General features: G+C 37.7%; 1 protein-coding gene and 1 pseudogene across 2 annotated transcripts in view; one reads left to right on the forward strand and one right to left on the reverse strand.

Moving 5' to 3' along the window:
* The window catches only part of POLR3G (RNA polymerase III subunit G), a 97,572-nt gene that overhangs the window by 58,533 nt on the left and 21,793 nt on the right, over window positions 1-17,246 (reverse strand). The window lies entirely within an intron of this gene.
* On the forward strand, window positions 3,680-5,638 carry LOC309804427 (phosphatidylinositide phosphatase SAC2-like; annotated as a pseudogene). The gene is made up of 2 exons: window positions 3,680-3,731; window positions 4,114-5,638. The product of its transcript is annotated as a phosphatidylinositide phosphatase SAC2-like (transcript).

Genomic DNA, 17,246 nt, shown 5'->3' on the forward strand with positions numbered 1-17,246 from the left:
AATTTAAATCAAACCCCCCCTAATTCTATACTACTAAGCAATTTCCTCTCCCCCCACCTCAAGGAAGATCGGAGGCTAGTTTAGATTTACCATGAAATTAAGTAATCTTTAGGTTCAGAGCCTAGCACTGGCATGGGTCCCTTCCAAGGCCCTGGGAGGGGCCCAAGAAATGTGTTCAAATGGTCATTTTTTGGTTGGTTTTAATTTTTTAAACTAAGTTATTTTTTTATTCTCTGTCTCAAAGCCCCTAAATTTTATGAGTTTCAGACCCTGCAAAACTGGGATCTGCTCCTGACTAGAGGATTATTATGTAAGGAGGATAAAATAGGATCTCTACTCAAAAGAAACTAGACATTGTTAAGCCAGGGTCCTATACTAAAAAGAGAGGGATTTAGCAAAGCTTTATGTACAGTGAAGTTTGTATACTAAAAGTTCACATTCCCAGACTCCTCTAACCTAGCTTAAAGAATGCTGGCAACCAAGATTTACCCTCTAGGCAGTAGATTTTAAGAGCCATTTCTTAAAAATTTGACTCCCCAAAGAAAAGACCTAGTGATACTGAATCTAGAGTCCCCAAAGAAAGGTTCCTGTGAGATTACCCTACAATGCAGTGCACAATTGCTGAGCCTCCTTTCCTTAGCACCTTCACACATGGAATTGTAAAGTCTTCTACTCTTAAGTTTAAATATATACACCAAGAGCCAGCATCTTATGGAAAACTAAAAGAATAAATGGAAATAAATGAAAAAAAAAACCCACTTAAAGTAGTAAGAGAATTTAACAAAGTAGCAGGATATAAAATTAACATAAAAAATATACAGTCTTCACCAAAGAAGATATACAGATGGCAAATAAGCATATGAAAAGATGCTCCATATCATATGTCATCAGGGAAGTGCAAATAAAAGTGAGATATCACTACAGACCTACTGGGATGGCCAAAATCCAGGACACTGACAACACCAAATGGTGGTGAGAATGTGGAGCAACAGGAACTCATTCATTGCTGGTAAGAATGCAAAATGATACAGCCACTTTGGAAGAATATTGGCACATTCTTACAAGACATATTCTTACCAAATGATCTGATTGTGCTCCTTAGTATTTACCCAAATGAAGTAAAGATTTATTCTGCACATGGATGTTTATAGCAGCTTTATTCATAATTGCCAAATCATAGAATCAAACAAGATGTCCTTCAGTAGATGAATGGATAAACTGTAGTACATCTAGACAATAGCATATTATTCAGTGCCAAAAGAGAAATCAGCTATCTGGAAGTGGCCAAGATGTCAGAGTAGGTAGATCCTGAGCTCACCTCCTCCCGTAGGCACACCAAAATTACAACTAGATTATCTACAGAGCAACTATTGATGAGAAGGACCAGCAGACTAGCAGAAAAAATCTTCTACAACAAAAAATGTAAAGAAGGAACCACAGTGAGACAGGTAGGAGGGGCAGAGATGTGGTATAATTAATACCTGTACCCACCAGTGGGCTAGTCACAAATAGGAGAATAATTACAACTGCAGAGTTTTTCTCCAAAGAGTGAGGGATCTGCATTGGGCTTCTAAGCCCAGGGCTCCTGCACCAGGAAGACAAGCCCTCAGAATGTTCGGCTTTGAAGGCCAGCAGGGTTTACTTTTGGGAGACCCTTTTGGGAAATAGAGACTCCAGTCTTAAAGGGCACACACACAAAATCTCACATGCTTTGGGACCCAAGGCAGAAGCAGTAATTTGAAAGAAGCCTGGGTCCAGACCTCCCTGCTGATCTTGGAGAGCCTCCTGGAGAGAAAGGAGGCAATGGGAGATCACATTGGGACAGACACTGACTGCAGCCATTTGGGGGAGTCATTCTACCATGAGGACATGTGTTGGCAAGGTGAACTTAATAGATGTATATAGAATATTCCACCCAAAAGCAGCAACACCTACTGCTGCTTTTCAAGTGCACATGGAACATGCTCCAGGACAGATCACATGCCAGGCCACAAAACAAATCACAGTAAGTATAAGAAAATGGAAATATCAAGCACCTTTTCCAACCACAATGCTGTGAGACTAGAAATCAACTATAAGAAAAAAAAAACTGCAAAAAATACAAACATGTGGAGGCTAAATAATATGCTGCTAAACTACTAATGGATCACTGATGAAATCAAAGAGGAAATCAAATAATACCTGGAGGGACTTCTTTGGTGGTGCTGTGGTTAAGAATCTGCCTGCCATTGCAGGGGACACAGGTTTGAGCCCTGGTCCAGGAAGATCCCACATGCTGTGGAGCAACTAAGCCCATGCACCACAACTGTTGAGCCTGTGCTCTAGAGCCCACGAGCCACAACTATGGCGCCTGTGTGCCACAACTACTGAAGCCCATGTGCCTAGAGACTATGCTCCACAACCAGAGAAGCCACCACAATGAAAAGCACGCACACTGCAACAAAGAGTAGCCCCTGCTCGCCACAACTAGAGAAAGCCTGTGTGCAGCCACAAAGACCGAACGCAGCCAAAAATAAAAAAAAAATTTTTTTTAAATTTTAAGTACCTGGAGACAAATGAAAAAGCAGTTCTAAAAGGGAAGTTTATAGCCATGCAAACCTACATTAGGAAACAGGAAAAATCTCAAGTAAACAACCTAACCTTATATCTAAAGGAACTAAAAGAAGGAGAATAAACAAAACCCAAAGTTATTAGATAGAAAGAAATCATAAAGAACAGAGCAGAAATAAATGAAATAGAGACTAAAAAAACAATAGAAAAGGTGAAAGAAACAAAGATCTAGTTCTTGAAGAGATGAACAAAATTGACAAATCTTTAGTCAGACTCATCCAGAAGAAAAGAGAGAGGGCCCAAATCAATAAAATCAGAAATGAAAAAGGAGAAGTTACAACTGACACTACAGAAACATAATGGATCATAAGAGATTACTACAAACAACTACACAGCAATAAAATGAAAAACCTAGAAGAAATGTACGATCTCCCAATATTGCACCAGGAAGAAACAGAAAATACGAACAGACCAGTAATGAAATTGAATCAGTAACAAAAAAAAAAACCTCCTAACCAACAAATGCCAGAACCAGATGGCTTCACAGGTGAATTCTACCAAACATTTAGAGAAAAGTTAACACCTATCCTTCTCAAACTATTCCAAAAAATTGCAGAAGAAGGTGCCCTTCTGCACGCAATCCACAAGGTCAGCATCACCCTGATGCCAAAATCAGAGAGAGAATGTCAGACAGAGAAAGGCAAATTTCACTCATATGTGGAGTCTTAAAAAACAAAATAGGCAGTCGCTGCAGGTGTTAGCTCTGGTGCAGGCAGCTCTGACTGAGCTTCCACTCGTGGACGGACCGACGGACTGACGAGGTGCCACGCTCCCACCGGCCTCCTCCAACCGCCCAGCGGCAGGCGACACTGCCCCGAGCAACGCTGCCGAGCCCAAGCCCGAAGGCGGCCGCCTGGCGACGACTTCTCAAGATTTTTCTCCTTTTTGCAGGACTTCTGGTTAAAGTTCCCGTGGGGTTGTATTTTTCCTGAAAATTACCGCTTTTCCAAAGCCTCCTGTTAATGTCCCCTGAGGACAGTGGCTTTTGCGCGACCATTTTCGCAGTGGTGGGCCTGCCTGTGGTGCTGGCGGGGTTCGTGTTCATCGTGTGGAAGGAGGGGATGTCTGAATGGCGGGAAGAGAAAAACGAGCAGCGCAGCCCTTGCTTCCAAGCTGCAGGCGTGGGGGGCCGGGAAGCCCTGAAAGGGGTTTTCTTGTCCGGGTTTAAAAAGAAAAAGTGTGGGTTTTTGTTTTTTGGGGTTTTTTGTTTTTGTTTTTGTTTAAGAGGGGAGGGAAATTAAGTATTTACTGCAGCTTACACTTTGGTAAAAATGTGGGCGTGGGGAGGGCTGACATTTTTCTCCACTGCCTGTTAAGTTGCCAAGTGCTCTTCACTCTGGACATAATGCTTTTGACTGAGATCATGTCTGACTAATGTAAATATTAGTGTCAGAATAGAAGCTAAGATAAAGTAACACTAATTAGTAGGTTTAAAATTTATTTCATATTAAAATACGTGTCATGATGTAATTTTTCTGGCTTGGCTCAAGCGACAGTTTTAAGAGTGCACCCTCATTGATGCTGCTCACAGAGACGTGGATGTGCTGTTACTGCTTTCCAACTCTGCCTACTATGTGGCCTATTATGATGATGAAGTTGACAAGGTAAACCAGTATCAACGACTAAGTCTAGAAGACCTGGAAAAAATTGAAATAGGTCCTGAACCTATTCTTTTTGGTAAGGCAGAGTTCTGCTGCATGCGACTGCACTACAGATATAAAGAAGCAAGCGGCTATTTCCACACCCTGAGAGCTGTAATGCTCAATGCAGAAGAGGATGGAAAAGATACCCTTCAGTGCATTGCAGAGATGCTGCAGATCACCAAGGAAGCCATGGGATTAGATGTACCTATAATAGAGAAAAAGCTTGAGAGGAAGAGCAGTAAACCTCATGAAGACATCATTGGCATCAGATCTCAAAACCAAGGCTCTGTGGCCCAGGGGAAAATTTTTTAATGAGCAAATTTTCATCTCTAAATCAAAAAGTGAAACAGACCAAATCCAATGTAAATATTGGCATTCTACGAAAGCTAGGAAACTTTACAAAACCTGAAATGAAAGTTAACTTTCTAAAACCAAACTTAAAAGTAAATCTTTGGAAATCAGATAGTAGTCTTGAAACCATGGAAAACACTAGTGTGATGGATAATGAAGCCCAGGCAGAGTCAGACGGGGAAATGTGTTCAGATAATGACTCATACCACTCTGATGAATTCCTTACAAATTCCAAGTCTGATGAAGACAGGCAGCTAGCAAACTCTTTAGAGAATGTAGGGCCAGTAGACTATGTTCTTCCTAGTTGTGGTATTATTGCTTCAATACCTTGATTAGGCAGTCCATCCCAGTCTATTAGCAGCACTGAAATTAGCATTCATGTTCCTTCAGAGGTTACTCCTGCTCATGAAAGTGGGCTTGGAAAAGGCTATGCGTCTTCTTTGAAGAAAAGTCCTTCTGCTGACAACATACACACATTGACTGGCTTTGCCTAGCCTGTGGATATTTATTGCCACAGATTTGTTCAAGATGCATAAAACAAAATGACCCAGCTGTCAGAAACCAGGTCTATTTCTCAGCAGGCTAGTGGGGAAGGAAATCAAATGACCAATCGAGTTTCTAACGAAGAAACTCACTTTGAATCAATGGAACAGATACCTTCTCGACCATCTCAATTAGATGTGTCTTTTTCTGCAGCAGGCCCACATCTTTTGTCAGTTGAACCAGTTCATTCAATTGTATCTCAAAAGACCCCCGGCTCTGAATCTGGCACACTTGAACTTGAGAGAAGGCTTCATAGAACTCCTTCTCCTTCAGAGAGCTGTAGCAGCAGAGCAGTCTCTCCCTTTGCAAAGATTCGAAGTTGCATGGTCCAGGTTGCTAATATTACCCAAGCTGGATTAACCCAGGGGATAAACTTTGCAGTGGCAAAGGTTCAGAAGAACCCTGCAGAACCTGAAGTAGTTAATGAAGTCCAGCTGAATGAATTTATAAATATGTTTACTCAGTGCCAGACACGAATAATTCAGATTTAGTGTTTAGCCACACAGAATCCTGTGGCTTTTATTTAATCCAAAAAAAAGGAGGTATCATATAACCTGTACTGTCTTTGAATCTAGGGATCCCAAATTCTAATTATGTTTACTTGGAAAGGTTTTAAAAAGAGACTGAACCTGAGCAGATTTCCAAATTTGAGAGCTAGGACAATGGAAGTGCATCACCCTAGAATGTGTAGACCTAAGTAGCTTATACACTACAGAGCAGTTTGTCTCTCTAAAAGTAATTCAAGAATACATTGCTTTGGGACGTAATAACCTGAAGCTTTTCTGGAGCGGGGTGGGTGAGTAGAATGTATGAAGTAGACACAAAGGGTGGACATGGATCCATTTAGGTGATTAGCGTTTTTCATAATTTGTTTTTTTCTGTTTGTCAGTTCATTTCTGTGTGTTTCCTCTACAAGGTAAATACTTAGTTTTTAGTGACTTCAAAGTGTTACTAGTATGGAGAAGCATTTTAACATAAAAACTATCAGTTTAGTTTTGGATGGCTTAATCATTCCCTATAAAGAGTTAATTGAGGGCTAATGGTGCTACAGTCAAGAAATGAATGTCCATTTGATCCTGATTTTCTCTACATTCTACCTAAACAAATTTAAAATACTGCAACATTGTACACCCCAAAGTCTAGGAGCATTAAGACTTGCCAGTTATAAAACCTGAGATGTGAGATGTGAATACCAGCACCTATTAATTTTGCTCTATTTTCAGAAATGTTAAGAATGTATACATATTGGATACTGGTAATGCTTGAAAGAAGTCTTTCAAGTTGTAATGTTTTGCAGGGGGCAGTCCATAACATCCTGTGTAGATGAGCACAACTATTGAAAATTTAGTCTGAAGCACAGTTGTGCTAAAATTTTAGGTTTTATGACTGTAACCTTGACCACATGGAACCAGGGCCTTGTCTGTAAGCCTATACAGTAAGAAAGTTGCACACCTTCTTCCAAATAAGTATTGGTTTGTCTGATATCTTAAGAGCCTTACTCTGTTGAAGTGATTCTCAGCTAAACATTATGTCTGTTGTAACTTTGATATTTCTACTTTTGTTATTTATTAGTGGTATCTTTTTTTGAAGTGTCAGATGTTGTGACTATTTAAAATAAAATATCATTATAAATTAAGTGAAAAAAATGAAAAAAGAAAACAGAAACTGTGTTATAGTTACAGAGAATAAACAGGAGGTTCGGGGTGGGGGAGGAAAGGGGGGAAAGAAATAGGTGAGGAAGATTAATAGGTATAAACTTCCAGATGCAAAACAAATGAGTCAAGGGTATGAAATGTACACTGTGGGGGATATAGTCAGCAACTTTGTAATATCTTTGTGGTGACATATTGTAACTATACTTATCATGGTAATCATTTTGAAATATATAGAAATATCGAATTACTCTGTTGTATAACAGGAACTAACATAGTGTTGTTGGTCAATTATACATCAAAAACAAGCAAACTAACTAACTCATAGAAAAGGAGATCAGATTTGTGGTTACCAGAGTCAGGGAGTGGGAGAGGGGGAATTAGATGAAGACAGTCAGAAGGTACAGACTCCCAGTTATAAGATAAATTATTACTAGGGATATAATGTACAATGTGATAAATATAATTAACACTGCTGTATGTCATATATCAAAGTTGTTAAGAAAGTAAGTCCTAAGGGTTCTCACCACAAGAAAAATTTTTTTATATTTCTTTAATTCTGTATCTATATGATATGATGGATTTCACTAAACTTATTGTGATAATCATTTCATGATGTATGTAAGTCAAATCATTATGCTGTATACCTCATACAGTGCTACATATCAATGATATCTCAATACAACTGGAAGAAAAAAAAGAAATGAGCTATCAAGCCATGAAAAGATATGGAGAAAACTCAAATGGATATTACTTAGTGAAAGAAGCCATTCTGAAAAGGCTACATACTATATGGTTCTAGTTGTATAACATTCTGGAAAAGGCAAAACTATGGATAAAGTAAAAAGATCAGTGGTTGCCAGGGGTTGGGGTCCGGGGCAGGTATGGATAGGTGGAGCAGAAAGGAATTTTAGGGTTGTAAAAATGCTCTCTGTAATACTATCATGATGGATACAAGTCCATTTGGCTTGTATGATGGATACAAGTCTATTTGGCTTCCCTTGGAGCTTGAAGATTTGCAAAAGCGTGCTAGGTTAACATCAGTATTTCCAGTGTGAGAGAGTTAGAGTTACAAACTTGGCATTCTTGTACTATCCCTCCCCCCAGTGAGTATGAGTTTAATCTTATATGATCATGGCTCTAGGCTATGGTAAAAACAAGACAACAGGCCCAAAATGGAGTTGCTTATTCTAAGCCCCATGTCACCAAACCAAGACACTTTAATTACAGTTTCAGCACTACCAGAAATGGAATCTTAAATCAGTCAATCAGGAATTGCCTGATCACCACTAGTTAGGTAATCTGCCTGATAGATCCCTGTAATCCCCTAAAAAAAAAGCAACTTTGCAATAACCACCTGCTTTTTTGCCTAGTATAACTTCCTTGTTCCTGCTCCCTTAAGGCTATAAAAGTCTTTCATTTTGTATAGCCCCTGGAGCTCCTTTCTATCTGCTAGATTGGATGCGGCCTAATTCAAATTGATTTTTGCTCAAATAAACTCTTAACATTTTTAATATGCCTCAGTTTATCTTTTAACAACACCTATGATAAGAATGATTCTCTGGACCTTCAAGTTAGAAAGCAGGTCCTATTGACCTTGGATAACCCTGGCTCACCTCACCATTTCTACCTTTCTTTACAATTTCTTGACTGATTACTCCATAATAGTTGATAATGATTAAGAATCTGTATTAAAAAGAAAAGATTAAATTATACTGAATAAAATTCTTAGGAAAATACTAAGTCTGTAACACAGTTGAGAACTATTTGTATCCCAAATGGTTAAAGTAGGTTTTAAAGCTTAAAGGAAGAAACATACAGCTATCCAGAAAATTGCCACCCAAAATGCTTTATTTCCCAAGGTGTCCAAGTAGTTGAACTTTTTTTTTTTTTTTTTTTTTTTTTTTTTGCGGTACGCGGGCCTCTCACTGTTGTGGCCTCTCCCGTCGCGGAGCACAGGCTCCGGATGCACAGGCTCAGCGGCCATGGCTCACGGGCCCAGCCACTCCGCGGCATATGGGATCCTCCCAGACGGGGGCACGAACCCGTATCCCCTGCATCGGCAGGCGGACTCTCAACCACTGCGCCACCAGGGAGGCCCCAAGTAGTTGAACTTTTATCACATCAGTTAGTGGCCTTCCCAGCACTGCATGGAAGTCCATTGACTATTGTTAAATAAAATCCTGCTGTTCTTCACCCTGGAGCATGCTATGCTGCATGAGCCTTCTTTAAAGTTGTGTGAATCAGCTCAAAACATACTGATTTCTGTAGCTGTTTTGCAGATGGCTGCTTATCTTTCTCAGGTAATCATAGGACTCACCAAAAGTAAATTGCAAGTCTACTATTAACTCTAAAGTTTAAGTCAGACCATCCCAGACCTGCCCTACAATTTAAAAAAGAAAAAGAAAAAAAAATCCAGAGGTATTTGGGTGATAGGAAAATAGATATTTTAATATCTTTATATAAAAGTGAGAGAAATAACAATTCTCAGCCTGACTGTACATATAAATCATGTAGGAGTGTTAAAAATATGAATGCCTGGGATGCACACAAACCAATTAAAAAAGTATAACTGATGAGCTGTAATTTTAAAAGCCTGGATATCTGAGTGCTTAAAATTTCCAGAGGTGATTCTGATGCTCAGAGAATGGGTTAAGAACCACTGCTAGAAATATTATTATACTGAAATTTTGAATGACAGTTTAGGTAACTTTAAGCAATAGATCTGTTGACTCATATTTTCTTTCCACCATTTCCAAGATATCCAGGGTCTTTTGGATTGAAGTAATCAACATATTTTTAAATTTAAAAAAATCCAGTTGTGACAAATGACGATTTGGTCATCTCCTTTTCTTTTCTTAGACTAGGCAAAATGCCCAAAACATTTCTCCAAGCTGGCTTCCTTTATATTTGGGACTGACAGTGACAGTCACCTTGGCTGGTTAGAGGATGAAGAGCAGCCTGTGCTTGAATGAGGAAAAAGTAGCTGGTGAATGCAGATTAGAACCAGCTGCATTTCTAGTGATATAATCTGTCAAGAATTTTTTTTTTTAAACTTATCTGCCACCAGTCTTTTTGTTTCACTGTCAAGTTGTTTTATAACTTTATGTTTTGGTGTCATCCATTAAAGATTAAATAGTTCAAAACCTGGAATTCCACTTAAGAGGCTTTTCTGACAAGCAAGGAAGTTGAATTTCTTTGTCCTGTATTGCAAATTGTGAATACAGAAAAGCGGTATTAATCTAGATTCCATCAAGTCAATATATGTGCTTATTCAGGTATGTGTTTGGCTACGTAATAATTCTATTTGTGTATCTTAGCATAGGTATTATCTGTTGGGAACTAAGACTTTATGTGGGAGTTAAAACTTGTGATTCACCATTTGTATTCCAGGACCATTAGCTCAAGATTTATCATGGTTTTGTTTTCTCCAGCAGACAAAGTACAATCTCAAGACTGATCTAAGGTTTTGGATCACCAAAACAAAAAGCCTATTCAGAGGACCAGCTACTTAATTTGTGGGACTCAGTGCAAAATGAAAATGTGGGGCCCCTTGTTCAGAAATTATAAAGAGTTTCAAGATGGCAATGGCAGAGCATTAAGCTGAGTGTAGAACCCTTCTAAACGCAGACCCTTCTACACGTGTGTGTGTGTGTGTGTTTTGCATGTGAATGTATATATACACAAACAAAACTTCTTTATAAAAATTAGATTTTTAAGGAAAAATCTCAAATATATATGCTTTTATGTATACATATATGTGTGTGTATACACACACTCATAACTATTTCTCTTCCTTAAAAATTTCATCTCCTCTTAAAACTTGAGCTGTTACTTCTGGGAAGATGACTACAATATTTGTGTCTCTATCGTATTCATTCAACGAATATTTACATTTTTGCCAGAATTCTGTTCTACGCATTTAGAATGGATATAATGATTCAGGTCCAAAACCCATCTTGGACCATAGAGGAAACTTAGGAATGAAAAAACATGGTGGAGCAACAAGATGAAAGGATCCTGGGTTACTGACATAGTGGGGCCATCGTGTCAACTCTGGACTGCCTATCTCAGACCTTTATGTGTTAATGTTATGTAGGCCACTGATAGTTTGAATTTTTCTGTTATTTTAACTGCATCTAAACCTAACTAGTAAAATAGACATCACAAATTTAATATGTCCAAAAATGGACTTTGGATTTTTTTCTCTCAAACCTCAATAATGGCATCTTATACCCTTCCAGTTGCACAGGCTAAAATTCTTTTGGAAAGGGGTTCTTAACTTTGGGTTCATGAAGGCTCAAGGGGTGATGGAGTCTATAAACTTGGAAAAATTTACACCTATAATACCATGAACCTATAACTAAAATTTAATATTTCCTTCATTTATGATCATAGGCAATAAACCACAGTAGTGTTAGTAGTATCTGTGACATTGTCACCAATAAAAATCACAGATATTTTTATATCATATACAGTTGTTGCAGAAATTTCAAAATATCTTTCATACTTATCATTGCTTTGAATTATAGGAGCAATTATGAAGAAGCATATATATCACATATTTTCTAATGTTTTGATAACAATATTTCAATATAATATTCAATATTTCAATGTTTCAATTGGCTTCCTTTGTAATCTTATGCATTTCATTTCATACACTTAAAACATTGTTTTAAGAGGGTGGTTCATAAGCTTCACCAAGGGCTAAAAGGGTCCATGCCATAGGAAGGGTAAAAGCCCTTTTCTTCTGGTCATCCTTGACCTCTCAGTTTATCTCATACCCATGTAGCAGAAGCTGCTAGTTACCACCAATATGTATTCTTCCTATTTCCTTAGTATCAGAACCTCAGGGTTTTTTGGCAGGGAGCAATAATATTCTCACTTGAGAGACTTCATTTCCCAGACACTCCTTGTAGTTAAGCATAGCCTTGTGACTAAGCTCTAGCTAAGGAATTATAAGTCAAAATGTTAATATTTTGTAGGACTTCAGGAAAGGTTGTTTAAAAGGTCCGACTTAGCTGGATAGAAGACACAGAGAGCCACCACACCTTTTTGGATGGCCTACTTCTGGGATTATTTTACATTAAAAAAAAAAAAACAGTCTAGGTAGAGTTCTGTTCCTAATTGCTGAATATAGGTTCTAAATTCCTAACTGATACACTCCACTTATAACAAATCCTATTGGTTCTGCCTTCAAAATCTAATTCAAATTCAGAGTTTGAGTACTTCTCACTATCTCCACCACTGTTACCCTTGTCCCATCAAATCTCACCTGAGTTATTGCAACAACAAATTCTAACTGGTCTCCCTTCTCCTGCCTGGCTCCCCATGGTGTTTTCTCAACAAGTGTCCAGAGCGACATTATAAAATTCATAAGGTGGATCACATCACTCCTCTGCCCCAAACCTTTAACAGTTTTTTTTTTCTCATTTCAAATGAAAGTTAAGTCCTAATGATGGCTTATGTAGTTTTATAAGTTGCTACCAATCTACCCCCTTACTTCTCTGATCTCTTCCCATTCTACCCCAGCTCACATAATTCCTGTCCCATCTGCCCCCTTGTTGTTCTTTGAATATGACAAACATGCTCAAGGTAGGTGCTCAGTAATATATTTATCTAATGAATAACTGAGGGGAAAAAAAAAAAGAAGGCTATTTCAGACCAATTTTTGCTCTAGGCTAGAATTATTCAATGTAGGTAGACCTGATTATTCCAAATGATTGGATTCTTATGTGTAATATTGATAAAATAACTATTTATGGTGCCAATAGTGTAGAATATAACAATAAAAGTTGTCACTGATCATGAAAGGAATAGTTGTATCATCACTCTGACTTAGACAGTCTTGCCACAAAACCAACTCTCTTGATTTCCCCATTTCTCTCACAGGTACTCAGATTCAAACACTCAGTTACCCTGATTCTTCCCTATCAAAAATGCCATCATTGGGCCTCCCTGGTGGCGCAGTGGTTGAGAGTCCGCCTGCCGATGCAGGGGATACGGGTTCGTGCCCCGGTCTGGGAGGATCCCATATGCCGCGGAGCGGCTGGGCCCGTGAGCCATGGCCGCTGAGCCTGTGCGTCCGGAGCCTGTGCTCCGCAACGGGAGAGGCCACAACAGTGAGAGGCCCGCGTACAGCAAAAAAAAAAAAAAAAAAAAAAAAAAAAAAAATGCCATCATCTTCATGATGTCTCTCAAGCTGCCCTTTTACTTTTCATCCCTTCTGCTTCCCTCTATTTCAAGGTTCTATCGTCTAACACATGGATTACTGCAGGAACCTCTTACTGTGTTTCCCATCATTTCTCTCTCTCTTATCCTGAGTACTACAATTAGAATAATTTCCCTAAAAGACTGGTTTTAATAGATCCTCTCCAGCTCAGTATCATTTAATATTTATATATTTATTTACTGATGGTAAAAACTAATGTACAATGAAGCTTGTTACTAGAGGTAAAGAAGCTGAGGAGTCTATTTGTTCTTATTGCTATACTGTAAGTTCATAGCAAAATAATAATAATGAAATTTAATTATCCATAACATAACTGTCCACATAGTTGGTATAATTAGATATAATTACAAAGCTACTTGCCAGTAAAAGACTTGAAAAAAGATGTTTTAAAAAACTATGATTTATGCATCTTCTATAATTCATTTCAATTCTTGCTTATTTAACATTTACAAGGTACCTAGTACTGAACTATATGTTGTACTATGGGAATAGACAAATGAATACACAAATAGAGAATATTGGGAGTGTGTTCTATATTATCAAGCTATGTAGAAATTCTGGTAAGGTACTGGGAAAAATGAGACAGTGGGAAAGGGGGAAAAAAGTAATTGAACCATTGATCAATGAATCAAGGAGAAATACATTTGTTTTTAGGTGATTTGTTTCCATTGAACTATTTAGGTTATTTCAAGCTTTTAGAAATATCTGGCCATTAAATAGACAATAAGATGAACTAAATTTTAAATATTTAAATGGTATTTCTTATGGCAAAAACTGCAAAAATTACAACCTTTAAACGTAAGCCTAGCAGTCATCATGATATTTTTAACAGAAATGTATTGTGTTGAGAGAATTACAGAGGAAATGCCAAGGAAGACTCAATTTGACCCTGAGGTTCTATTTCATGTCTCTTCAGCAACACTTTAATTTAACCTCAGAATCAAAATGATAAAAAAAAACAAAAAAATGATAAAAAGTACTTGAGAATCAACTGTAAGAATCACCATGGAGACCACACCGTGTTCTCAGGTCACATTAATGAGGTCTCTCCATTCTGCCAAAGACAAGTTCCCTGCATCTGGCAGTGCTGCATCTAGTAGACAGAAAACTGTGTGGTTGCAAGTATAACAAATACACACTCAAATCAGCATCAGTAAAGGGGGGATTTATCAAAGGGATGAAACTGGCCATTTGAAAAACATTTGAAGAATAAAATACAGTTGGGTCACCTGGAAAATGGAAAAAGACTGTTATAGACCCAACAACTTCCTTTCACCTCCCTCAGAGTGTTATGGACCCTCAGAGTGCTATGGACTCTGTTTGTCTCTGTTTACTTGTGGCACCTCTGCTCCCCCATAAATTATCTTGTTCTTAGCTTTGATTTGTTGTTCTTTCTCATGTTTTGCCCTGACCTTTCAGTTCAAGTATTTAGCATCTTCTGACTCATTGGCTCAGTATCTGTATTCAAAAGTCTGAGAAAAAGAATCCGATTTGTTCAGTTTAGGTCAGGTGTCTCCAGGTGGAGCAAGAGGGTGTGGAGGCCTTAGTATATGGCCTTACAGGGGCTGTGACCAGTTAAAATACACATCATCTACAGTTTTGTGAAACGCTTAAGGGGTAAAGAGGCCGATGGCGATAGTATATTTCCAGCTCCATTTTGGAATCTTACCATTAATTCATTCATGCTTTTCTTCCCCACTGAGTTTAAGAAGTTAAGACAATACACACACACACACACACACACACACACTCTAAATTATCGAACAGCTGACAAAAAATTAAGGTTGTTATTTTGATCATTCTGTTTGACTTTTTATTTGAATGAAAACTCAATGAGGAAATATTTATTGATTCCCTTCAGTGAGCTCAGCACTGGACAACTTGGGGTGGGAGAGGTGAGGAGGACAATAAGTGATAAAAGTGGTCTTTGATGTCCTAGGTTTTTCTAAGTTATGAAAAGTCTAAACCTTTAAAGGACCCTCCATTTCTGGTAATTACCAATGGGCTCATAGGTGTGTAGTCTACCCAAACTTATTGCTGACCTGCTCATCCGTGACGCTCAATTCTTGCCACTACTTCTGCAATCATACTCTCACTTCTCAGAACTTGCCCCTTCAACAGCCTTCACATGAGAGAAGGATTCTAGAAAATTCCCTTAGGCAAATTATGGGGGAGGAAGGGAAGACACATGATGTTTATTTATTTATTTATTTACTTTGGTTAAGTGGCCAGCATTAAAAAAAAAAAAAAAATCAGGAGAATTCAAATAACAATATGGTTTTCTTGTTTCTCTTGAAAAATCTGAAAATCTGGCCTTTGGGGATCTGTATTTTCATACAGCTGGACCCACATAGTAGTCTCCCTCTTTAGATGGGGCATGAGTTTCCCAATTTGTCATAGTTCCCCTACTGTGTCCTGTATTATATCCAGCCTGCTTGACTCATTTTACTTAAATGCCTTGCCCTTGTAGGCATTCGTGTTTGCAAATCTTGATCTTTCTTAGTTCCTGAAATTTACTGTATTCTTTTATTTTTTTCCAAATCTAACTTCTGGAGAAATTGTGACACATCTCCAGGTTTGAGAATATTTTGTGGTGCCACATTACACTCAAAATTGTGAGCCAAGTCAGAGACAAGTAATTTCTATTCTCTTTTAATTTAGGGACAATTCTTTGCTTACCTCCTCTGACATCTACTTCCAGAGTAAAGGAAATCCATTGTCTGCTTAATTTATTACAAAACTTAATGACAGTATGCCTGATTTAATCATTGGTCCTGGTCACCATCTGTGCAGGGAATCTAGTGCAAAAAGTGCCTCCTTGTGGTTTGTCCTAAGATTGCAGCACATGGAATAAGGCTCTTTCTGCAACCATATTGCTCATCCCAGCAACATAATTATTTTAAAAAGTAGTAATGTTAGGAAAAACTGTCCACTACTTGGAAATAGGCAAAAGAGTTAATTGAGCTTAGCAGACCTTCTGGGGATTATCTGATTATATAACGTTGTGCATCTTTGATTGACTTTCTACTGAGGAGGCTATTTTACATCTCAATATCATAGAAATTAACTTGTACAAAACTAATAATAAAGCAAATAATGCTTGTGCATATCAATGAAAATTAATTAATTTTGTGTCATAGATATAAAATTTATTTCTGCCTTATAGGAAAGATTACCACAAACATTAAATTTTATTGCCTTATTGGGAATTAACCAGTTTTGCATCTATTAGCAAGTTCTTTCCAGCATTCCTGATTGTGTGTGTATGCATGTATGTTTTTGAAATTTTCTTTTAAACTGATTCTCCATTATTAAGTTGAATAAAATCTTTCATGTGTGTTCATTTTATATATACATAAAAGTAAAAAATATATTTTTTTCTTTTTGAACATAATACTTTAGCAAATAAATACCTGATATTTTGATTATTGTATTTCAATAGCTCCAACTGAAAAAGAAACTCAGACAGGTTACTAAATATGTAAACCTAAATTATACAAAAATTAGTTGTAGTGATAATTTTAGGCACAGAATATTTTAGGTATAGTGACTATAGTTTTGGCATTCAGTATGTAAACTTTTCTGTGGTAAAGGAATCTCCTCCACAAAGAGTATTTTTTAATCCATAAAGGGGAAAGAGAAATTGGCTGTATTTCTTAATCCATAAAGGGGAAAGAAAAATTTTAGAAATAGTGAAATCAGATGAGAAAGCAAAAAAATTAGTGGTAAGAAATGAAGAAAGATTCAAGAACACTGTTTCAGCTGTCTTTCTGTACAGAGTATCCTTACAGGCCTAAAATCTTGGACGTTTGTGTGCTCCAAAGTGAAGCCAAACTTCAAAGTGAGTTTTCACCTCAGTGACCCAGGGACACCTCTGGTTATTAAGGAAGGACGTTAATTTACTACCCAAATACAATAGAGTCCTCTTTAACTGGACTGGAGTTTTCTCCTCTGTGTATTTCTTTCCTTAGAATTGAGGAATAGCAATTTGGTAGCTGAGGTCAGAGCTTTAAAAAAAATATGATAACTGAGTGTTTTCTTCAAGAGCCGTTTGTCTAGTGGATTCATAAAGAAACAAAGATATTGCCATCTAGTGGTTTAATTGAAAAAATTCAGTAAAACAATTTTTCTCATGAAGGTTCACATTAATAGCTCCTTTATGTGGCCCTAAGTTAAAACAACAACAAGAAAAAACTTGCTTTTAGAAAGCAACTA

Source organism: Mesoplodon mirus (assembly GCF_964341445.2).
Source record: "Mesoplodon mirus genome assembly, chromosome: 5".
Lineage (NCBI taxonomy): Eukaryota > Metazoa > Chordata > Mammalia > Artiodactyla > Ziphiidae > Mesoplodon > Mesoplodon mirus.